At 49.7% G+C, this 7,120-nt stretch overlaps 1 long non-coding RNA gene across 2 annotated transcripts; it reads left to right on the top strand.

Annotated features, from left to right (window-relative positions):
- Positions 1 to 537: 537 nt before the first annotated feature.
- On the top strand, positions 538 to 6,584 carry LOC121483875. Of its 2 annotated transcripts, none has more exons than XR_005985880.1 (3): positions 538 to 599; positions 5,292 to 5,558; positions 5,847 to 6,584. It is a non-coding gene; the product is annotated as an uncharacterized LOC121483875 (long non-coding RNA). The 2 variants fall into 2 exon arrangements; XR_005985881.1 differs by lacking the exon at positions 538 to 599 and adding an exon at positions 1,682 to 1,709.
- Positions 6,585 to 7,120: the final 536 nt, after the last annotated feature.

Here is a 7,120-nt window from a genome sequence, read left to right as displayed (position 1 = left end):
AGGACGTGGGGCTGCGTCCAGGCTGACAGGAGCCCCGGCCTCCTCAGGACCCGCAGGTAGGCTTCAGGACCATGTGGAGCCGTGTCCTCGCTGACAGGAGCCTGGTCTCCTCAGGACCCACGGTGAGACTTCAGGAAGATGTGGGGCCGCTTCCTCGCTGACAGGAGCCCCAGCCTCCTCAGGACCCGCGGTGAGTTTTCGGGAAGATGTAGGGTCACGTCCACACTGACAGGAGCCCCGGCCTCCTCAGGACCCACGGTGAGTTTTCGGGATGACGTGGGGCCGGGTCTACACTGACAGGAGCCCCGGCCTTCTCAGGACCGGCGGGTAGGCTTCAGTCCCATGTGGGGCCGCGTCCACGGTGACAGGAACCTGGCCTCCTCAGAACCCGCAGGGAGGCTTCCGGAGGATGTGAGACATAGTCCACAGTGACAGGACCCCCCTCGTCCTCAGGACCTGCTGTCTATGACTCAGGAAGACATGGGGCCACGTCTGCCATGACAGGAGTCCGGCTTCCTCAGGACCCGCTGGAGGACCCTGGAGGCGCTGTTCGGAGTCACATCACATCCACGTCAGCAGCAGCTACTCAGAACGACAAGGTAAGTGAATGGGGACAATTGAGATAGGGTTAGGGTTTAGGGTGAGCAATATGTGGTTAGGATGAAATTAGATGATATGGATTAGTGATCATGGTTATGCGTTCGAGTTCCTGGTTAGGGTGAGAGATGGGGGAAGGGTCAAGAGTTAGGAGTAAGGTACGGATTTGGGATTAGGAAACTGAGTTAGGGAATGGATAAGGGTGATGTTACAGATAGGTTATTAGGGTTTAGGGTTAAGGGATGGGGGAGGGAATACGTTCAGAGATACAGCGGGGGATGGGGTTGAAGTTTAGGGTTAGGGCTTAAGGCAGGGGTTTGGGCTAGGTTTAGGGTACAATTAGGGATTAGGGTACGGGTTAGGGTTAGGGAACGGGTTAGGGAACGGGTTAGGGAACGGGTTAGGGTTAGGGGTTAGGGTTAGGGAACAGGTTAGGGTTAGGGGTTAGGCTTAGGATTAGGGTTAGGGAACGGGTTAGGGAATGGGTTAGGGTTAGGGTTAGGGGTTAGGGTTAGGGTTAGGGTACTGGTTTGGTTTAGGGTTAGGGTAAGGGTACGCGTTTGGATTAGGGTTAGGATACTACTTCAAATGATCGATTTTGTCTGTCTCGTGTACTTTTCCTTGTTACGAGCAAGCAGGTAAAAAAAGAAAGAAAGAAAGAAAGAGAAAGAAAGAAGAAAGAAAGAAAGAAAGAAAGAAAGAAAGAAAGAAAGAAAGAAAGAAAGAAAGAAAGAAAGAAAAAGATGAAAAAAGGTCTATAGGTTAAACTTTTACAATACCTTCCCAAATTTTTGGTGACCTGGAACTTTGAAGGTGTAACTAGCTTAATTGATAAATTGGGTTCAGTTCACCGGATACCTGGCGTCTGTCTTTCCAACAGAAGGTAAAATACAAAAAAAAAAAAAAAAAAAAAAAAGAAGGTAAAATACTAGAGTGTGAGTCAATGAGACACCCAAGGGGGTTTTTTTTTTGTTTGGTGGTGTTGTGTTTTCCTCCTCCACCCCTTGCCCTTTTCTTCCTTCTCCCCTCCCCCCACCTCAGTTTTTGTGTTTCTCTTTTGTCTGATTCAGGAAACCTGCAGATACCTGGGTGTGTTAGTAAACGTGTTTCAGGTTTGTTTGTTTCTTTTTTCCTTCCTCTTTTTTTAAATTTTAATTCACAATTCATGAGACATACATACATACACACACACACACACACACACACACACACACACAGGCAGAGACACAGGCAGAGGGAGAAGCGGGCTCCCTGCAGGAACCCCCGATGTAGGACTCGATCCCGGGACTCCAGGATCACGCCCTGGGCCGAAGGCAGGTGCTAAACCGCTGAGCCACCCAGGGATCCCCTGTTTCGTGCTTCCTTAACAATTGTATCATACAGGGCAGCCCGTGTGGCTCAGCGTTTTAGTGCCACCTTCAGCCCAGGGCGTGATCCTGGAGTCCCGGGATCGAGTCCCACGTCAGGCTCCCTGCATTGGACCCTGCTTCTCCCTCTGTGTCTTTGCCTCTCTCTCTCTCTCTCTCTCTCTCTCTCTCTCTCTCTCTCTCACACACACACACACACACACATCAAATCTTAAAAAAAAAAAATTTGTGTCCTACATGTTAGGTTTTTACAAAATGAACAGCGGAGAAATAACAAAAAACCAGCAGAGCCAGGCAGTAGGTTCGAGAGTGCTTTAATGGGGAGCGCTCCTGGGCGAGGTTCCATGACTCGGAGAGGTGGCCAGAGACAGGGAAGTCGCGCGGGGTTGGGGACTGTGGGGGTTTTTAAGCCTTCTTGGTTCCGGCTCTGGATCCGGGTGGGTCCCTTGACAAATTAGACAAGGGAACACTGTGTCCTTAGGTGATTGGCTGGGGGGGTGGGGTGGGGGGTAGTATAGGGGGAGGGGGTGGGGGTGGGGGTGGGGGTGGTTCCTGGCTGGAAAGTCCTGGATGGAAAGTTTCGGTTTCCCATCTAGGCTTCGACTTACTGGAGATGATGTGGTGGTCAGGGCTGCTGCTTTGACGGGAAGATCAGCCATTTTGACCCAGTTTGAGATGTCCGCCATTTTGGGTGCCCCTGTCTCTCAGCCAGCCCAACAATACATACGCATACACACACACACACACACACACACACACACACACACACACACGTGTTTCTAAAAACTATCACATGTATTCATCCATTTGACAATCTAAGGATTTCTGGTATGATAGGCAATGTGCCCGTGGTTCCTGCTGGCTTTTCACCAGAGACTGAGGTTTCTAGGAGTTAACAGTCTGCCGCCTGGGTGGCTCAGCGGTTGAGGGGTTGAGCATTGGCCTTTGGGTCAGGGCCCAATTCTGGGGCGGCGGGGGGGGGGGGGGAGTGTCCGAGTCCGGACCCATTTCCACATCTGGCTCCCTGTGGGGAGCCTGCTTCTGCCTATGTCTCTGTCTCTGTCTCTCTCTCTCCCTTCCCCCTTCACAAAGTGCTCTCTCTCTCTCTCTCTCTCCTCTCTCCTCGCTCAAAAAGTGTAAAATAAGTACAATTTTTAAAAATCTGCCACATGGAATCGAGACTACTGGTTAACGACAAGGAAAACAACCTCTGTGTGTGAGATAGTAGGAGACATGTAGAAAATGCGGGTGGTGGTGGTGGTGGTGGTGGTGGTGATGGTGGTGGTGGTGGTGGTGGTTAAAGAAAATGAATCTGTCCTGAAATGACTCTGGCTTTTTTTTTTTTTTTTAAGATTTTATTTACTTCTTCATGAGATGAGAGACACAGGGACAGGCAGAGACAAGGGAAGCAGGCTCCATGCGAGGACCCTGATATGGGACTCAGTCCCAGGAGTCTGGGATCACGCCCTGAGCCCAAGCCAGACGATCAAAGGCTGAGGCACACGGGCGTCCCATTGCCCAGCTATTTAGAGAAAGAACACTTAAGACTGACGGAACGGGGGATCCCTGGGTGGCGCAGCGGTTTGGCGCCTGCCTTTGGCCCAGGGCGCGATCCTGGAGACCCGGGAACGAATCCCACGTCGGGCTCCCGGTGCATGGAGCCTGCTTCTCCCTCTGCCTGTGTCTCTGCCTCTCTCTCTCTCTCTCTCTCTCTCTGTATGACTATCAAAAATAAATAATTAAAAAAAAAAAAAGACTGACGGAACGGAAAAAGAAATTATAGAAGGGATTTCTGAAGGAGATTTTTGAGATTTGTTTTTTGTTTTCTTTTTTTTTTTTTTGGATTTTATTTATGTATTCATGGGAGAGAGAGAGAGACAGAGAGACAAAGAGAGAGACAGAGACAGACAAAGAGAGACAGAGACAGACAGAGAGAGAGAGAAAGGAAGAGAGACAGAGACAGAGAGAAGGGGAGAGAGACACAGAGAGAGACAGGCAGAGAAAAGAGAGGCAGAGAGATAAAGAGAGACAGACACAGAGAGACAGAGAGATAAAGAGAGACAGAGACGGAGAAAGCGAGACAGAGACAGAGAAAGAGAGAGAGACAGGGAGAGAGAGAGAGAGAGAGGCAGAGACACAGGCAGGGGAAGAAGTAGGCTCCACTGGGGAGCCCGATGCAGGTCTGGATCCCAGGACCCCTGGGATCAGGCCCTGAGCCAAAGGCAGACCTTCCAGCACCGCTGAGCCACCCAAGGCGTCCCAGAAGCAGACTCTTTGAAAAGTAATTGTAGGCGTGGTCAGGACGGACTGAGATTGGGAGAAGTGGGTTTTACTAGTATACTGGTGTACAACTGAGATTTGGCTCTTCTCTCTGCTAAAATGACGAGATTCTCTTGCATTGGTAGTCTACTCTTGATAAGAGTGTGAACAGAGAAGAAAAGACAAAGACAATGTGCTTTTTTGTTTGTTTGTTTGGCTTGGCTTGGCTTGGCTTGGTTGGTTTGGTTTGGTTTGGTTTGGTTGGGGTTTTTTTGTTTGTTTGTTTTTGGGTGTGTGTGTGTGTGTGTGTGTGTGTGTGTGTGTGTGTGTTTCTCCCTTTACCTGCCCAGAACAGCAAGGTTTTTAGATTCCTTTTTTTTTTTTTTTTTTGGTGGTTGTTGTTGTTGTTGTTTAACTTTTTCTGTTATTTACTTATTTATTTTATTTTTTGGATTCGTTTTTATCCGGTCTTCCCCTACGTAAGAGTGAACACTTCTCCACGTTAAAGGAGCTTCATTTTGGGGGACAACTCTAAGAGCACCTGTAGAATCTCCTAGGGGCCACCTTGGCGAAAGAGACAATGAAGATTTCCGTTTTGTTATGATCCGTGATCCTTTGTAGGCATGTGCCTTGAAAACTTCTGAGATGTTTTTGGTTGGCTGGTTGGCTGCCTGGCTGTCTGTCTACTGGTTCCTTCATCCGTTCGTGGATTCTCAGCGGATCCCAGAATGCCAAACCCTAAATAGAGTCTCTTGACTACTATAGGTCGTTTACCTATTATGGGAAGGACCATGAGAAGCACTGTCAGACAAAGAATCATAAGCCCTCTTAGATTATATTGCATGGGTGAATGCTGCCGGTGTTCCAAACATGAAATGAAATTCCTAAACTTGTAACGTGTCCTGGTAGAGTGCCATCCCTCCACATTCGAACTGTTTAAATGCTCTGCGTGTGTGCCTGTGTGTGTTGTGTGTGAGTGTGTGTGTGTGTGTGTGTGTGTGTGTGTGACAGAAACTGGTCGGATTTTCCTCTCGACTGCATTATAATGAATTCTCATCGGGTCTTTAGGCACGTCCATCCGTCCATCCGTGGGTGACCTCCCTGTCACGTGCAGGTGTTGTTCGGAAGGTCTTGCAACAATAAGGTCTGCCTTTCAGAAGATTCGCGGAAATCACTCTGGACGAATCCCGGTGTCTGGTCATCCTGAGATCGTCCAACTACATACAGTAGGAGTTGCCGGAACTAATGAAAAAGCTGCATGGAAGCCGAACAGAAAGGAACAACGTGGAACTGAATGAGTTCCAAGAAACCCTGAACAGAGTTCAGAAACTCTCAGTGAGTCATCTTCCTTTTTTTTTTGGCGATTGTTAAATCCTCTTCAGAAGGTCTGTGTGAATCCGTTCTCATTGTAACCAGCCACCTTTGGAAGGATCCCCTGTATCACCAAGGCCTTCCCTGAGTAGAATGGCTTCTGTTTCTCTTTCTTTCGACCTCCCCCAGTCCCCACGCCGCCCTCCCCTCCTCCCTCCCCTCCACCCTTCCCTCCCCCCTCCCCGCCCCCCCGCGCCCCCCCCCCCCCCCCCCGGGGTCCATTTGTCAAAGTGATCTCTACTCCCAAGGTAGGGCTCCCACTCACGACCTGGAGGTCAAGAGCCGTGCTCTCTACTGACCGAGTGGGCCACAGGCCCCTGGAATCGCATCCTAAGACTCAGATAGGATCGGACAGCCTGGAGACACTGAGATCCACTTCTCGGGGAGCCAGCCAAGCCCCTCGGAAACCCTGAGCCTGATACCTTCCTTCCAGAGGTCGCCACGGCCTCACTGGGCGAGTCAAGAGTGCCACCTCCTGGCGGACGAAACCGAGAGTCGGCTGCTTTACCTCAGCGAGCCTCCCAGGTTGCCCCTACAAGGTGCTTGGAAATGCTGAGGCTCAACAACACCGGAACCACAACAACCGGAAGAACAGAAAAGAAGAGCCAAAGGGATGCTGAAGTTCTTCCTTCTGGCCTTGCCTTTACAGGCGTGTGCCGTCTGCGACCACGCCTGTCTCCGAGGACAGGAAGAAAAGAGTCCAGATGGCTGAACCGGGGTTCTGCACTCTGCGGACCACAGGAACCCCCTCCAGCCTGATCCAGGAACTCCCTTACTCTGAGCCAGGGACAGGGGGTCTTGTTTTGTGTTTCGGTTGTGGTCCAAAAGACAGGCGTCACCTACGGTGGAACCTTGTAACCCTTTCTAAGCCTAGAGTCGCTCAGCGGCATTACATACCTTCACACATCCTCCTCGCCAAGTTATCTGTCCATTCCATTTTTTAACTCTCTTTTTTTAATTTTTAAATTTTTATTTATCTATTTATTTATCTATTTATTTATTTATTCATTCATTCATTTATTCATTATTTTTAAGGATTTTTTTTTAGTCAGGGAGAGAGAGAGAGACAGAGAGAGGGAGAGAGAGAGGCAGAGACACAGACAGAGGGAGAAGCAGGCTCCATGCAGGGAGCCCGATGTGGGACTGGATCCCGGGTCTCCAGGATCACACCACAGGCTGCAGGCGGCGCCAAACCGCTGCGCCACCCAGGGATCCCTTAAGTTTAATTTCTTAAACTGTATTGATCGGGCATGGGATCTCTGCCTCTCTCTCTCTCTCTCTCTCTCTCTCTCTCTCTCTCTCTCTCGCACTCGCTCTCTCACTCTCTCTCCCTCCCTCTCTCTCTCTCTCATAAATAAATAAATAAATAAATAAATAAATAAATAATAAAATCTTTAACAAATAAATGAATAAATAAACTGTATTTATTCAAGGGAGACACACAGAAGGAGGCCGGGAGGCAGGCAGAGGGAGAAGCAGGCTCCACGCGGGGAGCCCGGTGCGGTGCTGGATCCCCAAAACGCTGT

This window comes from Vulpes lagopus, unplaced genomic scaffold (assembly GCF_018345385.1).
Source record: "Vulpes lagopus strain Blue_001 unplaced genomic scaffold, ASM1834538v1 ctg336, whole genome shotgun sequence".
Classification (NCBI taxonomy): Eukaryota; Metazoa; Chordata; class Mammalia; order Carnivora; family Canidae; genus Vulpes; species Vulpes lagopus.
Note: the sequence above shows the minus strand (reverse complement) of the source record. Positions and strands in the feature narration are given on the sequence as shown.